This window comes from Megalopta genalis, chromosome 2, assembly GCF_051020955.1.
Source record: "Megalopta genalis isolate 19385.01 chromosome 2, iyMegGena1_principal, whole genome shotgun sequence".
In the NCBI taxonomy this organism is placed as follows: domain Eukaryota; kingdom Metazoa; phylum Arthropoda; class Insecta; order Hymenoptera; family Halictidae; genus Megalopta; species Megalopta genalis.
The window spans coordinates 23369735-23387564 of NC_135014.1; the positions used below are offsets into that span (position 1 = coordinate 23369735).

General features: G+C 38.6%; 1 protein-coding gene across 4 annotated transcripts in view; it reads left to right on the forward strand.

The window, feature by feature from the left end:
* Positions 1-377: 377 nt before the first annotated feature.
* Positions 378-17830, forward strand: part of LOC117220624 (uncharacterized) — a 42608-nt gene continuing 25155 nt past the window's right edge. Inside the window, exons 1-7 of one of the 4 annotated variants that reach the window (XM_076518790.1) lie at positions 387-967; positions 1060-1140; positions 3301-3521; positions 3597-3896; positions 4616-4687; positions 10206-10325; positions 11379-11679. The gene's annotated coding sequence lies outside the window, so the exon portion shown is untranslated. Of the gene's footprint in view, positions 975-1059; positions 1141-3300; positions 3522-3596; positions 3897-4615; positions 4688-10205; positions 10326-11378; positions 11680-17830 lie in introns of all 4 variants that reach the window. The other 3 variants (XM_076518791.1, XM_076518789.1, XM_076518788.1) reach the window with 3 other exon arrangements.

Consider the following 17830-nt stretch of genomic DNA (forward strand, 5'->3'; position numbering starts at 1 on the left):
ATGTAACTGTATGAAATTGTAATAATTCGTTCTATTTTACAGGATTTTCAAGAATTTTATACGTCACAAGTGCGCTAGAAACGTGCATTCTAGTTGCATCCGTTGGGACAAGTATCTGCATTGAATATTTCATGAATTTTCAAAGCAGTTACCCAAGTGGTTTTTGCGTATCAACTGTACGCATTGTATTCAAGAATTTTAAAAACAAGTTTCTGCATTGAATGTTAAAACAATTCTCCAATCAGTAAGTCAAAATTCAATTAAATTCTACACATTGAAAAATCCAATTGAATTATACACACTGTAAAAATTGAATGAAATTTTACAAACTGGAAGAATTGAATAGAATTTTACAGACTGGAAAAATTGGATGGAATTTTCCAGAACATAAGAATTCAGTCGAATGTTTCTGAGACGTTTCGTAGACGCGAAATGTTTTACGCAGTTTGCAATCGTGCACAGGTCACCGCTGCCACAATATTTACATGAGCGGCGCCGCAAGATTTATGATGGCAGATGGAAATGTGGAAGGAAGCGATTTATTTTATCCGCGAGTGAACGATCGTGGCTCGAAAATCACAGTCGATTGTCGTCGGTCTGGACGTCGGCGGGGTCCGGTCTCTGCCTGCCGAGTTGTTTCACACTTTCTCACTTGTCAGGTGGGCGGGACGGATCGGTAATTAGTGTGAAGAAATTGTGGCTTCGAGGGTGACGAAGCAAGCACGAGTTCCCGCGCCACGTGAACAAGTCTGTCGAGACGGTCCCAGAGTTCTTGCCTCTCCTCCTCGACTTAGTTGTTTTAATCGAATGGAATTAGTTAATATCCTCGTGCTCTTTCCTTCACCCTTCTCCTTCATTCTCACCCCTCCACCTTCGCTTCATGCTCGGCATGATCGAAAGCGTCGGAATGCGTCGTTGGGATTAAGTCGATACACTTTTCGGTTATTTTTTCGAATTTTTCTCCTGGGTAATTGGTAAATTAAGAAATTATTAATAATTCGTAACGAGATGTTATATTGCCTCGGCTGAACTTCACTAAAATTATTAATCTTGTTTCAGACCGTGCTACGACTGGCGAGATAAGCACCTGGCTGAACGTATGCACTTGCTGCATCTTGCAGCTTCTGCATCTTAGTACAGGTGAGTGTCGAACAATGTGCAATTAGCTTTCTGTCTTTATTGGAATATAATAGAAGGTCTGATAAGAGAAAGAACATTTTGTTGACATCTGCGAACTGATCCCTCAAAAACGATTTCTGAATTTCGAAAGTTAAAATTACCTCTAAGGTATAAAAATTCGAGATCTGAACACGCTCAAAAAAATCACACGACTCCCAAAAGTGAAGTTTCAGTTATTTGCTATTATTGGACCGCGGATCATTATACAAAACATAAATTGTCGAAGTTAATTGTAAGGAACACAGGTAAGATCAAAATCTATTTCCTCTTTCGATAATTGTAACAAATAACCTTAAATTCTTATATTGTCTTTACAGTTTCGTGTATTCGATCTTTTCATTTTTTGTTCACAAATACATAAAATCCGCAGTCTATTATTATACGAACAAAGTCATCTGTATAGTTTCAATAATCGTGAAAAATATTCCTGAACAAAATACAAAGAGTTTTCATTTTATTAGAATTTTTGTTTTATTAAATAAAAGCGTTTCTTCTAAAAATCTACTATAAATCTCGGAAACAATGAATTCAGAATCTCGAGTGCACCTTGTAATCCAATTAGAAACTATCAACGACACAAAGATGCACGTCCGCGGGTCAGTATTCACGTGGAAAGCGCATTGTTTCGCCGGACCGTGGAAAAACGACGAATCGTGCGATAAGTATCTGATATCTAATGCCCGGCACCATAATCGATCGATGCAACTTTCATTAGGCAAGTTGCCCGGCGAGCATTGTGTTTTATTATAGCTGCACGCGGTCATTCAATTGAGCGTGACGAAATACTTTCCCTTAATTGAATAATCAACGGTTAATCAAACGGCTCGGGCCATTAAGATAGCGATCGGCCGGCCCACTTAGCGCGGCAAACCGGCCGAATAGCGAGTAATTATTCACGCAGTCGTCTGAATAATTGCCCGGGAAAATTGAGCGGTCGCAACTCGGCCGCTGCGGCTCGTTTATTAATTGCGACACGTTTTCGGTGCGCGACTGCCACCGTTCGCCAGCCTCTCCGCTCCATTGTCCACCGCCATTTTGTAATTCGGCCCGCGTTACGGAACCTTAACTCTAAATTAAGAATCAGGGTAAGCCCGTTCAGCATTCGGTTTCAGTTTCCTTCGATGCTTCATTGGTCTTAGCTCGTTACTTCGCGACTGATTAGAAATTAGTAATGATGTGAACTAAGATTGCAAGTAATTTGAGATTATTTTCGGACTCGTTCGCGGAGAAACAGATTCATAGGATAGTTCATTGAAACGATCACGATCGATTTCCAAGATTTTTAAATCACTGCACCGTGTCATGAATCGATACACAATTCAATCTTCTTCAATGCGATCTTTCAAATAAATCAAAATTAGAAACGTTTAAATCAAGTGTGACATGTTTTATTTGAATTGGAAGTGTTTCTATTGAGTCTGACGCATTTCAATCAAATTGTAGGTATTTAAATTAAAGCTTAAGCGTTTATGTAAATTAAGAACATTTTATTCGAGTATGATATATTTTATTTAAATTTGAAGTATTTAAGATGATTCTAACACGTTTGATTTATGTTTTAGGTATTTAAAGTAAGTCTAAAGTGTTTTATTTACATTGAGTCTGAAATATTTCATTTAAATTCAGTCTGAAATGTTTAATTTAAATTCAGCCTGAAACGTTTTATTTAAATTCGAAGCGATTCAATAAAGTCCAACACGTTCTAATTAAATTTAAAAAGCTTTTCTATTAAGTCTGAAACGTTCTATGTAAATTAGAAACGTTTAAATCACGTCTGAAATATTTTATTTAAACGAACAGCACTTAAATCGAGTCTGAAATGATTTATTTGAATCTTAAGCGTTTAAACGAAGTCTAAAACATTTTATTTAAATTTGAAGCGTTTAAACGAAGTCTAAAACATTTAATTTAAATTCGAAGCATTTCAATAGAGTCCGTCGCGTCCGAACGAAATTTTCGACGCTGAGATTAAATCTGAAAAACAGCGGAAACATTCTCGTAGAGAAGTTCAGTTGCCGGGCGATGAATAAAAGAAGAGTGGCAAAATTCGGAATAATTTTCAACAGGACTCGGCACGATTTCCCATCGCGAAGCGATCTAACGAGGACATTTTCTTCTCAGGTCGCGTATATTCATCGGATCAACTGGTCGCTGGATCGTCGTGTAGAGAAGATTAGATCGAAGAATGCCCGGTTAAGTAAGAAGACGTTCGAGAAGAAGAAGAAGAAGAGGCTGAGGATGAGGCAGCGGCGGCGGCGGCGGCGGCGGTGGAGGAGGAGGAGGAGGTCAGGAACGCGGAAAATAGAAGGGACGAGAAACAAATCGTAATGATAGGTGGAGGGGTAAGAAGCAGAATGAATATTGATCGCGAGATACCAGTTTCTGATCCGGCTATTCGCGTTACACGCTTTTTCCAGCCGCGGATACGGGGAAAATGTTCCCATGGCGGTGAGAGACACGACGATCGAGCCGCGTCGCTCGATCCGTCGCTCGATCCATCCGATTCCCGATCGGTCGGGATCAGAGGCGGTGGTTCGATGTCCATTACCGGGGGAAAAAACGTGCCAGAAGGGAAACCTTCTTGCCTTCCACGCAAGAACACGTTTTCACGATTTCTCGGGGACCTCATATTCGCGGGACAACATTTCATTAAACCCTGCTGCTGGGAACTCGCACGGGACAGCTGTTGCTCGCTCAGAGGCTGCTCAAATTCCTCAGTGTGTTGCAGACATTCTCTAATCATTCGACCGTGCGATCCAAATTTTTTTTAATTGCCGCAGATTCATTCGCGACCTTAGGAATCGTGATACGTGAATAAGAATACACTGCATATATTTTGGTAAATAACTCCGCGAAAAATCATCGCAAGATGATCAATTTTCTTTTAAATTAAAGCTTGAAATCTCTACTTTAAGATGATCTTCCTGTATTTTAAGTTTGACGCACGCTCACTGCCCTCACTCTCACTTAAAGTAACCCTTCAAATATAAGGCCATGTTCGTCGTATTGAAAATTGCCAAGTTTGACGAAATGCACAGACTTTGTGAAATTTTTTTCGAAAATTCCGTTCGCAGATAAATGAAGATCGATCCTTTCCCTGTAATATAAAAGGAAAGAAACTTGACTGCGATTTTTTCTCGCGAAGTTACAGCACTCTGAAGTAACCCTTGTATCTCTGGCATGAAACAAAAATGGATCGGGCAAAAATTCATGAAAGAATTATTTCTATTATTCTGGTTCGAAAAAATTTAAGTATGAACGTAGGAATTCGCTGTTTAATCATTACTAATTTTTTCTCAGAACCAGAATTTTTTCAGCTTACACGTTTCCTTCAAAAAATTTGCCTCTGTCACGATCGTACAAACGTCCACGATTTAATCATATAATATAATAAACTCGTCATATTAAAATCATATAATAAACTCGTCGCTGTGAGGGTGCCAGCGTGCAAATCGGACCATGGATGGTGAACTCGCGAGAAAGACGAACCGTCTAAAAGCAAACGAAGGTAAGCGTAGTTGGAGGAGCGAAAAGAATAGTATTTCTCGAAGATGAATTAGGAGAAGCTATGAGAGAATCGCGAGACGAAGTTTCAGCTCCCACTTCGCGTATGAAAAATACAATACGATCGAAATGGAACCGGTCGGATATTGACACTGGAAAAGCGGATGGAAGTTCGAGTCCAATTAAAAGCCGCGGCACATCGATCGAATTAAAAAAATATTACCCGACACGCAGCTGGAAGAACGACAATAAATTACATCGAACTAGCTTCGGGTATTAACGATCCGGCCAGGCTTTTCGATTAAAACCTGTCTCTCTCTCTCTCTCTCTCTCTCTCTCTCTCTCTCTCTTTCGATCGAGCCGGGTGATACGAAGATAATTGAGACAAAGGAACAAATTCCCCGATAAATATTTCACTGTGTCGATCAAGAACAACGGCACACCGATTACTATTATAGAGAAAGGTACAGGAATCGGTATTTATAGCCGCGATCGTCTGCGTGGGCGGTCGTTGATCTACGATCGTGACCAATCGATTAACCGGCGAGATTAAAATACGTGGTAATTCGATTTTTACCGGTCCCGTGCTTCTGTCGCGTTCGACTCGGTCTCTTTTTCCACGGTCCGGCGAGCATTTTACTAAATTACTATAGCTGAGCTACTGCGTAAAGTACGGCCGATGATATCGTCCGATAAATTCCGCGCCGTGCAAACACCTGTCCGCGTTTTATTCGAAAGTAATTGGACGATGCGTATCATTAATTCGCGCGGTTGGTAAATATAGTCTACGAGCCGATAACGCTGGCTCTCGACGTCAACGAGAATTCAATGTTGGCGACGCGATGTTAATGAATTACCGCGGTCAGCCGTACAGGCGCCGTTTCCTAACGACTCGAGATTGTGATTAAATTTTCCGCATCGAATGCGAGAAACGACAGCTAGTGCTTGTTGTTCTAATCATTGTAATAAACGGGCGTTTAATAATCGTTTATCGCCGGCGTGGATGATCGCAGATCGTTGATAGAAAATCGTCATCGTTATTAGTCATCATTGTCAGTTGTAATTCTTTCACTAAAATGTTGTAAGAATAATTTTATTCATATGTATACATATGTATATGAGTAATATATATTATATATAATATTAATATTGCACATTATATATATATATATATAATATTAATATTGCATATTATATATAATATTAATATTGCACATTATATATATATATATATATATATATATATATATATATATATATAATATTAATATTGCATATTATATATAATATTAATATTGCATATAATACATAATATTAATATCATATATATGTACGAGTAAAAATATTTTGTTACAAAAAAAAGGGATTTTGTATAACCGTCACGCGAATGCAATAAAAATAAAAATATTCACATAATGATACAATACAAAAAGTAAGAAGAAAATACAAAAAATAGTGTAGTATATATAACAAATATGAATATGTAGTACTGACAATATAATAAATAATAAATTATCGGACATAGAATACCGTTGTTAAGTCAAGAATAGAAAAGAAAAATTAATCAAAAACGACGCGATTCTAAAAAGGAAATTGACGTCGTTGCCGAACATAAGTTTCCGTACCTTGCAATGAATACAATTTTTATTTCGTCACAATCGATGATCTGAAAACCGATATGAATCACTGTGCCGATCCATCGACACAATAATTCCCGATTGGGATCTAACGATCGATCGCGCATCGAAATCCATGACGGAATAAATCGTTCGACCGGCGGCTGTTAGCGATTCGATCTCGCTGCGATTAGATCCGTTCGTTCGGATGCCGGAGGGCCGGGTATCGGCGGACACCGTGAGTGTAATTCGCCGGTTCTTTTTCCCCACGTCGAATGCTGAAAAGTTCCGGTTAACGCGGAAACTTTGTTTCCAGAGCGCCGCTCGGGAAGAGCCGGTCGTAAAATGGTCGTGGAACGTCGCTGCCATTCGGCGCGCCGTTAAATTACAGAGGGCCGAACAATGTCTGAATCACTTCTGTCATCGCGTTTCCTCTACCGTCGCGTCCGACGGTCTCGCGAGTGCCATTCACCGCGATCATCGCGGAAATGGTCATTGATCGGTACAAGTTACGACGCCGTGAAAACGGTTTACAAGTGCGTCGAACGGCCGGTGACGGATCGGCCTGCGACTGTCCTCGACCTCCTGGATCCTGGCTCGAAAGGACTCTATTATGTCTGTCTCGATCCCGACAGTCGAGATCTCGTCGATCCTCGAATCACACGATCGAATCCCGTCGATCTCGAATCGCGCTGCAGAGAGCTCCTCGATCTTCGGAGTAACGAGAAATGTGCCCTCGAGACGCTGATTTCATGTTCTCGTCATTTAATTTTGGTAATTAATAGAGCTATTATTAATAAGATTATTAATCTATTATTAATAGAGCTTTGAGAGTATTTTCGTACATTTTTGTAATCGAATTCGTCGACGTAATGTAGCCGTGACGATTCCGTGTGAGTTTGTGACTCTCGCACCTGGCGCAGGTAGAATCTCGAAAACTCCCTGGTTAAATTTTTGATGTTTTTATACATTGTTTTGTGAGCTAGCTTTTTCTGTTGTCAGTATATATTATAGTTGTATATTGAGTTTATAATAACTTTTGTTATATCGACTGTAATACTATATGTGTATGTATATCTAGTTTATTATTATTATCTACTATATGTTTATTATGCGTATATATACTACACTATATCTTACTTTTTCTTCTTACTTGTTTTATTGTGTCATTATATATGTATTTGCATTTTGTTATGTATGTATTATATATGTGTTTTTATTGTTATGGTGGTTATACAAGATCTCATTTTTTCATTTCTTTTTTGATTACAAAGGAATTTTTCACCCGTCTACATGAATAAAATTATTATTATTAATTTTACTAGAATATTATTAGAATATAATTTTTCAAAACGTTCGGTGTACCGCAGTGAAACTGCGACAATGAGTTGAAAATTAATTCAATAAATAGAACCCTACAAGATTCTGAAAACACGCTTCTTTAAATGAACTGCTATCTTCTATCTTCCAAGAACTATAGAAAGCCAATAAAAGTTCGAAAGAAAAACACACACACAGTTTCCAACAAAGAAAAATCCTAAACGCCCCACCTCATTTTTTCCGCGCGTTGCAGCAGGTCGCCTGAAGAAAATTAATTTATCCAGCTTGATTTATGCCAGCTGCTGGAGTCCCCAGATCCCGAAGATCCCTAGATCCCGGTGGCCAGGGTCAACCGAAGGATCAGCCGATCGCAATTTCCATGCAGCCCATAAATCCCGATTTTATTCGAGGCAACACGATCGTAGTTAGCGGTCGGTTAGCGAATGATAAACAAGTCCCGGGAAATCGGTGAAATGCAAGCGTTAATGGGAAAAGGATTTATGCCCATCGGCCGCGTATTTATTATTCCATCGACGCTGCCGTATTTATTATTATTTCCGTGGATCCTCGCGGAGCTGGATCGAGCGGCTCGCCGCGGGTGCGTCGGCCAGCGATAAGTTAATTAGCGCCGGTGTGTGTCCGAGCCGGCGATTAATCTCGACAAGGCGCGTTCCTGTAAATTAGATGTCTACGGGGGAAACGACTCCGTAATGGGCTCACCGGTTACTTCTATTATTTTCGCCAGGTGCAATTCCCTCGGCCAGGGATATTTAAATTGGCTGGGCCAGCGAGAAACGGTCGGGGCCAATTAGCGATCAGTGTGTTTCTCATGTGTTCATCTTGCGAATTTTTCTAGATAAGGTTCAACTCGAATTCGATCTCATTGGAACAAAATTTGTGGCCTCCTGAATTTTTTTCTAGAAAATTATTCACTATGTCTGGCTAATCGATTTTCGGACGTATAGGTGCATTGTTTAGCTACAAGAGAACATTATTGTTAGCTGCATTTGTTCATTTTTTCATGAACTTTGGAGAAACATTTCGAGAAGACGCATTTTCGTATAACTGTTATAATATAGCGATCTTTACGATTTTTTTTCTAGAAAATTATTCACTATGTCTGGCTAATCGGTTTTGGAATGTGTAGATGCATTATTTAGCTACAAGATCACATTATTGTTAGTTGCATTTGTTTATTTGTTTAATGGACAGGTGTGTCTTCGAAGGAACATGCAAAACTTGATTTCAGAAGATGCATTCTCGTGTAACTGTTATTATATAGCGATCTTTATGATTTTTTTTCTAGAAAGCTATTTACTATATCTGGCTAATCATTTCTGGGATATATAGATGCATTGTTTAGTTACAAGATCACATTTTCTTTTAACGCATTTGTTCACTTATTTAATGGATAGCATATATAAATAGAACACGTATAAATAAGCATTGTTAGAAAAGGAATTTTCTTTACACTGCGCGAAACGATGGACAAACAGCTGAACACAAATGTATGATAAATCGAACGAACGTTGTTCGAAAATAAACAAATACAGGAAATTATAATCAGTTATGCGAAGGGTACAATTAAGCCGGAAGGACAGGCTGAAAGAACACGAAATGAAATTATCGTCTCGGAAATGCCCTTCAACGTTCCTCTACAATTATATTTTGAGGATTAGTATACGAGTTTGCGATACCATCGTCAGATGTTGCTGCATATTTCGGTGAAACAGCTGCACGATCGCGTCGGGATCGTTTAAGCATTCCCGTGGATTCCCGTTGACAACATTCGATACTCCCTGGGCAAACGAAATTACATTAGCAACCCGTGCAAACATCTGCCAACATTTCGGCCGTGATGACGTGTTGACGCGTGTTCCGGTTCCTGCCACGGGCCGCCATTTTTGTTTGCTTCCGATATTCCGAGACGTGCCATTCTGTTTCCCGTGACGTATTCTTCGATTAGTATTACTCCCCGGCTTTGTTCTATCGCTGGCAATGTCTCCCGATGGATCGTGACAATGGAGTCATTCATTGCGAGTTTGCTGATTCAAGAATGCTGTTTCATTGTTCTGCGATATATCGTGATCCTTGAGACTGATCGAGAACCATTGCTAAACTTTATGAGCAAAATTAACAGATTTCAAGCAGTGCTAGAATTTAAATAATCGAAAATTACCAATACACCGTTTTCAACTCGTAGAAATTATTGAAGAAAGATGGAAATCTTGAAATCGCTGCTGTCTTTTGCAACAAATGCAGACAATAAATATCCATAATCTACTAATCGTTAAGCTGTGGATTTTTCTGTTAAACAAAATTTTCTAATAAGTTCTCAACGGTTTACTTTCTAGTAATTACTAATAGTCCTTGAAAAATGCGCTCTCGTATCACAAATGTGTAAAAATTGCTGTTTTTACATCTCGCATGCGTAAAAATTCGCTATTTCCAATATTTATGAGGGTCATACATAAATCATCACATAATCAATTTCATCAAGACATCCTTTAATTTTCAAAAAGATCTTGCCTTTTTGGAAAGATCTAGGGGTCGAGCAGAAATTAATCGTGTTTCATTTTATTTCAGGTGACTACGAGGCCGTTCGTACAACGAAATTTCCACAGATGAAGTAAATACCGTTGAGCACGTGGCAGGAATTAGGTGTTCTCCATTAGACCACGCCGGAACGTTTACATTCCCTGATCGGTGAGTTGCAATAAATATTTGTCGCCATTAGACAACACATGGACGACAGACGTGCCTCTGTCGTTCGAGCTAAGTGTTCTCTCTCACGTTACGTCGCCATCTTTCGTTTCCGTTCATGGTCTGCTCATTCTATTAACAGTTTCGGATCGACGGTGTCCATGGAAATCGTATAAATCATTTCTGTTCAACAGAAATATCAAGTTCATAAAAATTAAATTTGCATAATCGTTCTTCAACGCTCTGTTTCGATAATATGCTCCACAGCAAAATTAAATTAAAATGTAATAAACACAACATGCTTTTAAAGCGTACGCTCATTTTGCACTCAACTGACACTGCACATACACTAAAAATATACTAAACACCCAAGAAACACGTACTAAACTAACTATGGAACGTCCTTGTGCTGTGCCTTGGGTTATTCTAAAGCCAGCGGCACATTTGTCATTTAAAATGATGTTACTTCGCGAGAAAAAATCGTGGCTGCTTGATTCGCCACTCAAATTAAGGAGAAAAGTCCAAGCTTTGCGACGTTCTGAACGACATGCTCTCGAAAAAATTTGTTTCAATGTCATAAAGAGCGTTGAACTTCGCACATTCTCAGTATCACGAACATGCCCTCCAATTTAGGATACTATAGTCACGGGGATGCATGATATTAAAAATTCGAATATGTTATCGTAAAGTAGAGATTTCAAGCTTCAATTTGAAGGAAAAGCCATAATTTTATGATAACTTTTAACGGAATTACAGCTGCCCAAAGTTTGACAACTTTTTGGTCGTATAGTAATGCTTTAATTTTGAGTATACTTTAAACAAGAACGAAAATATCCTGCGCCCCAAATGAATAAACAAAGCCAGCAATTTAACATGCACATACATATCACACACTTATAATATTCGATAATTTTATTTACCATGCAATTCACCAAATAAATAAACAATGCATCAGCATCGCGAATATCGTGATGAAAATTTCATTCGATCACAAGCGCTCGCCGGACGAATATTAAAAGAGATAGAGAATCGTACGGCTAACTGAATTTGTTGCAGGTGAAAGACAATGGATCCCCAGAGATCCTCGGGGCCAAGAAGATCTTGAACGAAGGATCGAAGACTACAGGAGCCGCCGCTCTCGGGAAGCCGGAAAGCCGCGGATGGCCGGGCGGCCGTCATTGATCTCCTGTTAGAATCGAATCGGCTCGATGTAACAAGATAAATAGTCAGCGGGACACCGTGATCGAGGGCGTGGATCGCGGAGTCATGCTGACTGTCGGATCTCGTTCGCGCTGTTACATCGTACGAGCGCGGGAAAGCGGTGTAACACGCGCTAGACGGAGGTCCTGCGTGTAAGGTACGTGTCTCGATCGACAACCTGCCAACGGGATCGCCGATCTTACTAGTCTTGTTCGTTCTACACTGACGATCGATCGATAGATCACTATTTACAACGGTAATTAAGTTATTGTGACTGTCGGACGAGATATCATCCTAATTCTATTCGTTCTTTTAGCTAAAGGGTTAGTTCTTTATCTGATTCCTGCCTATAGGATTGTCAATATTATTGGTTTCCTTTGTTTTGCACTGTCTCAATCGATCGATAGATCACTTTCTTCTACGGTAATTTAATTGCAATATCTGTCAAACGAGATATTAACTTAATTTGATTCATTCTCTTGGTTACAAGATTATTTCTTAATCAGATTCCTGCCAATAGGGTTGTGAATATTACTGGTTTCCTTTGTTTTGCATTGCAAATCGATCGCTGGATCACTTTCTTGTGCGATAATTCAATTGCAACATCTGTCAGGCGAGATGTTATTCTAATTTTATTCATTCTCTTGGTTACAAGATTAGTTCTTAATCAGATTCCTGCCAATAGGTTTGTCAATATTAATGGTTTCCTTTGTTTTGCACTGTCAATCGATCGATAGATCACTTTCGTATGCGATAATTAAATTGCAACATCTGTCAGATCAAAACCAGTAATTCATTTCTCGGTTAAAGGAATTAATTATATTATTTAATTATTAATTAAATTATCACAACGATAATTAAGACGCAGTATCTGTTATAAGATTACTTAAGATCATCCTCTATCAGTTTGTAAACGATTCAAGGAAGAATCAGCTGACTCTGTATAGAAACAGCTGACTTGACTCAGAATCCAATCACATAAATCCAATTCCACGAACCTTAAAATTGAGATAATTAAGAATCTTGCAAATCGGCTGCAAAAATGCCACTAATAGTGCAAATCAGAATTTCCAGTACAAGATCATGTACAAATAAACTTAGCCAGAAGAGAGATAAAAGAAAAATATCAATACTTTCTAGATACAACAATTTTGTTTAGTCATTCCGCGTGGTCGATAGAAGCGCCCGCTATCTACTGTTTATTCATGAAGAAATCGACCATGTCGACTTATAAATTGAAAGCTACTATAACGAAGATGTGTTTGCGCCGTGTAATTGATTTTCAAAGAAAAACGAGCTCGCATCGATCGGCTTCTGAACTGTTCATATGGACATGGAAATCGGCGTGTACGGCGGTCGTTGCTAAGAGGAAGAGTGTCGCAGGGTTCCCAAGATCTGGTCCATCGTTACGTAAGCGGTTTAATCGAGGATTCGAACGGTGACCGGCGCGGATATTCCCAGTTTTCGATCAGCTCGTGCTGATCGGCTTTTTGCCGCGGCTGGTTTTTGCGCGATCATCGCCACCTTCGTCACGGCCACGCCCGGGCACGTGAGGCCAACGAACACGGTGTTACAGGTGTTTGCCCATCCTCGCGGACCCCGAGGATTCTTTTACGGTCCTTTCGGCTCTCTGTCAGTCTATTAACGCCCGGCAGCCTAGCAACGCTTCTTAAACGCCGCCCCGAGACTCATGTTTTATTTAATCCTACCAGTGCTCGACATTCCTACTATTCCTTTGTCTCTTCGCCTCTCTCGGCTCTCTGATCCCTTTCACCCTCGGCCGGCGATCGCTGGGTCCGACGGGACCCGTGCTTCCATACCTCTTGACTGACAGGAGAATAATTAACGAACCGAGGATATCCGTGGAAATGATAGAGCGGGAACTTAATGGTCAGAATTTTTTGGGATCATTGTGATCGATTTTAATTTTTCTGATTCGTTAAGATAAATTCGTTAATTGGGGGTCCAGTTGAAGACAGCGAATTACATCTTTTAGGTGTAAATTAATGATGAATTTTTGTTAGCACGCTGCGGATTTTTATGCTGAATACAAATTCTTTATCTCGATTGAAACAAGCTGAAGTTGTGGAATAAATTAAGATTTCTAATCAGTTGGAAATAATCTAACAACATTGTTAAATTTGTCGTAAAGGTAAAATTCGCTGTATAGTTGCTGCAGTGTGAATCTTTTTATATTATTATATATAGTTGCTCTAATCTTTCAAAGCTGCATGTACATGCAAATTCTAAGAAGTTTGCAAATGCATTTACTGTAATATTGCAATCCTAATTTACTGTAATATTGCAATTCTAATTTACTGTAATACTGCAATTCTAATTTACTGTAATATTGCAATTCTAATTTACTGTAATATTGCAATTCGAATTTACTGTAATAATTTACTGCTTTTATTATTTTTATATGATGACATAGGCTGTTCCAATCTTGTGCGATAGTCTAATAGAATAACAATGGAAATTAGCATAAAGATTTGATTTTAATGTTTGCAACACTATATACAAAAGTGATAGACTGCAGACTGTATGCATTTATGATAAAAATAACCAGAAAAAATATCAAGCCGTAATTTATCAGAATTATCGACGATAGTGACTATTTAACAAATTTGACTATTTAACTATAAATGATGAAACTTAGGAAACAACTTAAAATTCAAATTTTAAAACCCGTCTGTTGACTTCTTCTTTGAAAATAGTGTTCAAGAAATCAATACAACAGATCGACAAAAATATCGTTAAAATGTTATTCCCATTGGTTTCAGAAAACATTTTCGTGCATACTTCGAACGGACGCGTTGCTGGGACGATAAAAATTGTTTCCAATTTAGCGACCAGGAATTTCGTTTAATTCGCGGGTGGCGGGGTTAATCGAACAGTTTAATTATTCGGGCACACGACGATAAAGAAAAGCGAGAACGGCACGGCGCGCTCTAATCGGAAAATGTTCATCGAGGTACGGAGCGCTTCGTTACATAGATTTAGTTTGTAGAAGGGCCGTCGGAATGGCCGGGGAATGAACGCGCGGAGCGGCACGAATCGAGGGAATCGAATGAACCGTATAAAGTGGATAACAATTGCGCGTTTTAATTCCCGGGCACGGTCGAATTGTTTCCCAGCCGGGGTTTTATCGGGCGGCGGGGCATCGTCGGCGTCGGCGAGCGCGAACGTTAAATAATTTCCGCGGAATGACGGGAAGTACTTTAAGCCAGTGCTATCTTCGCGAGTTGTGCGGGCAACGAGAAGAATCGTTCGACAAGAAACCGATGAAGGGTTTATCTTAATCCACGGTTCACCGAGCAGACGAGCTCTCCTCGCCAATCGCCGTTGACCACCCCCTCGATCGACCGTGGCCCACACCCTTCGCCATAACCGATCACACTTCGCTTGTTTTACCGGCCACTTTTTATCGACTGTCCGCGTCGAGAAACGAAAAAAGCCCGGCCTCCTCGAATACTGTCGTCATCGTGGCTTTCCTATGGAAACGCCGGTCCACGTCGCGTAGATCACCGACACGAAACCGTTTCTTCGGCCCGCCGGAAGTCCCAGATCTTGCACCGATTCGAACATTCGATTTGCTGCACACGATCATCGATTGTTCTTCCACGGATTTTTCGCAGTCGGTTTCGCGGATCTTGAGTGCTTTGTTTCAAACGCGACGACGACAAGTATCATTATTTCTTGTCACTTATTCGGAGAAATACTTCTTCAGATAGACATAGGTTTTCTTTGTTTATGTTTTAATTGGAACAATCATCCGAGTGTTTCTTGCGAGCTGCACTTTTTCTTGTAATTTACTCAGAGGAATGCTTCTTTGAAAATGCAGAAGTTTCTTTCTTTTTTGTTTATGCGTTAATTAGAACAGTTTGCAAGACGTACTTGTGATAAATTTATTACTAGACAGCGATCTTTGCGTAAAATAAAGGTTCTGTGAAGGTTTGATTAAGTAGAAATCTGTTTCTTCTGTCAATAATTTTAATCAATTACGGTTCTCTATTTTCCCTGGTTATTTTTATCATAAATGCATAGTAATGTAAATACGATAAATACAATGAAGTCATAATTGGACTCTAATTTTTATAATAATAATAATTATGCACTTATGATAAAAATAACCAGGGAAAATAACAAACTGTAATTTATTGGAATTATTGACAGAAGAAACAGATTTCTGTTTAATAAAAATTTTATAGAATCTTTATTTTGCGTAAAGATCGCTGTCTAGTAATAAATTTATCACAAGTGCACCCTGCAAAAAGTACCTCGCAGATTGTTCCAATTAATACATAATTACATTTTTATATGGTGACACGATGTAAAGTCATAATTGAACTTTTAATTAATTTAAGTCATAATTCTCTTCGACTGCCACGCAAAATTGGAGCAACTTATGTCACCATATAAAAATAATAAACACAGTAAATCAATATTGCAGTGAATTAGAATTGCAGTATTACAGTAAAAACAATTCCAAACCTCTTACATATTGCATGCAAATGCAACATTGAAAGAGCAACTATGAAAAGATATACGTTGCAATAACTAGACAAAGAATTTTATGTATTTATATCAAATTGAACGATGTCGCTACATTATTTTCAACACAATAGAAATGTAAATTTTTCTGTAACCCCACTGCTTGTTGCAGTCGAAATAAGGAATTATTATTCTGCATAAAAGTCCGCAGTCTAGCAACAAACTTGGCTGTGTTCGAATTTCGTACGAAAGTCTACTCGCAATCATTTTAAATGACGGTATATCTTCCTCCTGGTAGGAGGAAACTCTAATATCTTCATTTTCCGTTGAAGTTCAACGAAGTCGACTAGCGATTCTTCTTCGTTTATCTTCTATCTCGACAAGCTGCTACGTGTCCGCACTTTCGAAAGAACGATAGCGAAGTGCAGCACTTCAATGTAATCACGCAGCAACGCGATTACCATTGGTTATCAGACGACAGCCGGTTTTATGCATTTATGAAGCATGGAACAGTGCACAGAATGAAAGGAGCTGCAGCACACATCCTATATCTGTAATGATCGCTTAATTGGATTCCTGCTTCCATTTTGAACCGGGCGAATGAATAATTTGTTTTATCATTTGTTTGTTATTCTGTTCATTAATCGAGATTAGCAACGCGCGGATTTTTGTGCAGACGGTTTTTCCTTTTCTTTTTTTTCAAAACATATTTTCATAAATCTTCATTAAGGTTTCTCCCATTCTCGGATTTCCTGCACGAGATAAATCTTTATTTGCTGCAGATTTTATGCGATCCGACGATATCATAAGTCACTGTACAGATCAGAATGCTTGAAAAGGATTCGGTCGTTGAATAAGTGAATACTTGGCTGTAAAAAGGAAATAAACGTCTGATAATGACATCAAGATGTATGATAATTATTATATAACGCTTATGGTAAACGAAGTTCCTACGGAGCAGAAAAATTTAACAGGATTTTAAAGGCTGTCTTAGGTTCATTAAAATGAATAGACGGTGATATAAAATGCAATAGTTTACGAAGATTTGACCGCGAAGCGTGTCAGAAAAATTCAAAGGAATATTTCTCATTGATTAATCATTGCATTGAAATAGTGTAAGCGGTCCGGGATAAAAAAAGATCATGGGAAAGGTGCGTTATTGGTGTCATCTTGTTCTATTAAAGATTTTGTTCTATTAAATATATGATAGCAATGTTGCACGTCTTTTAATTAAAATCACTATGGATTTCGATGTCTGAGACTTCTCTTCAAAATGACTAGACAATTCGACGTACGCTTTGAAAGCAAAGGATACTTTCAACATAAAGAAGTCTGACGTACAGAAATAGCCCATTAAAAAGAGCACCTCGTCTGTCTGATATCAACAATATATCAGCAATATAATAACTTTAAACGTGAAAAAGTCACTGAAAATTTAAGAAACCAATATATTCGATGTACAGAAATTTCAATTGAAATTGAAACATTTCAACATGTACCTCAAGCTAATTGCAAATCAATATACAATACATAAAACAAAAACTTGCAACAAGGTTCAGAAAAATCGATGAATTTTTGGGATAAGAATCGAGAGCAAATGGTATTAGAAAAATTGAACATGGTTCGAGAAAAGATCAGCAACAAGTATCAGAAAAATTGAACAACAATGAGTAGACTGGCGATGTTTATGCATTTATGACATGTACGAATTTTTAGAACGCAAGGAAACGAATAAATTGGCAAGATTCAATAGCATTTTCATTTTATTTTTGCACTGAGTAATTGTTTAATTGACGCGAAGTCTTGGCTCTAAT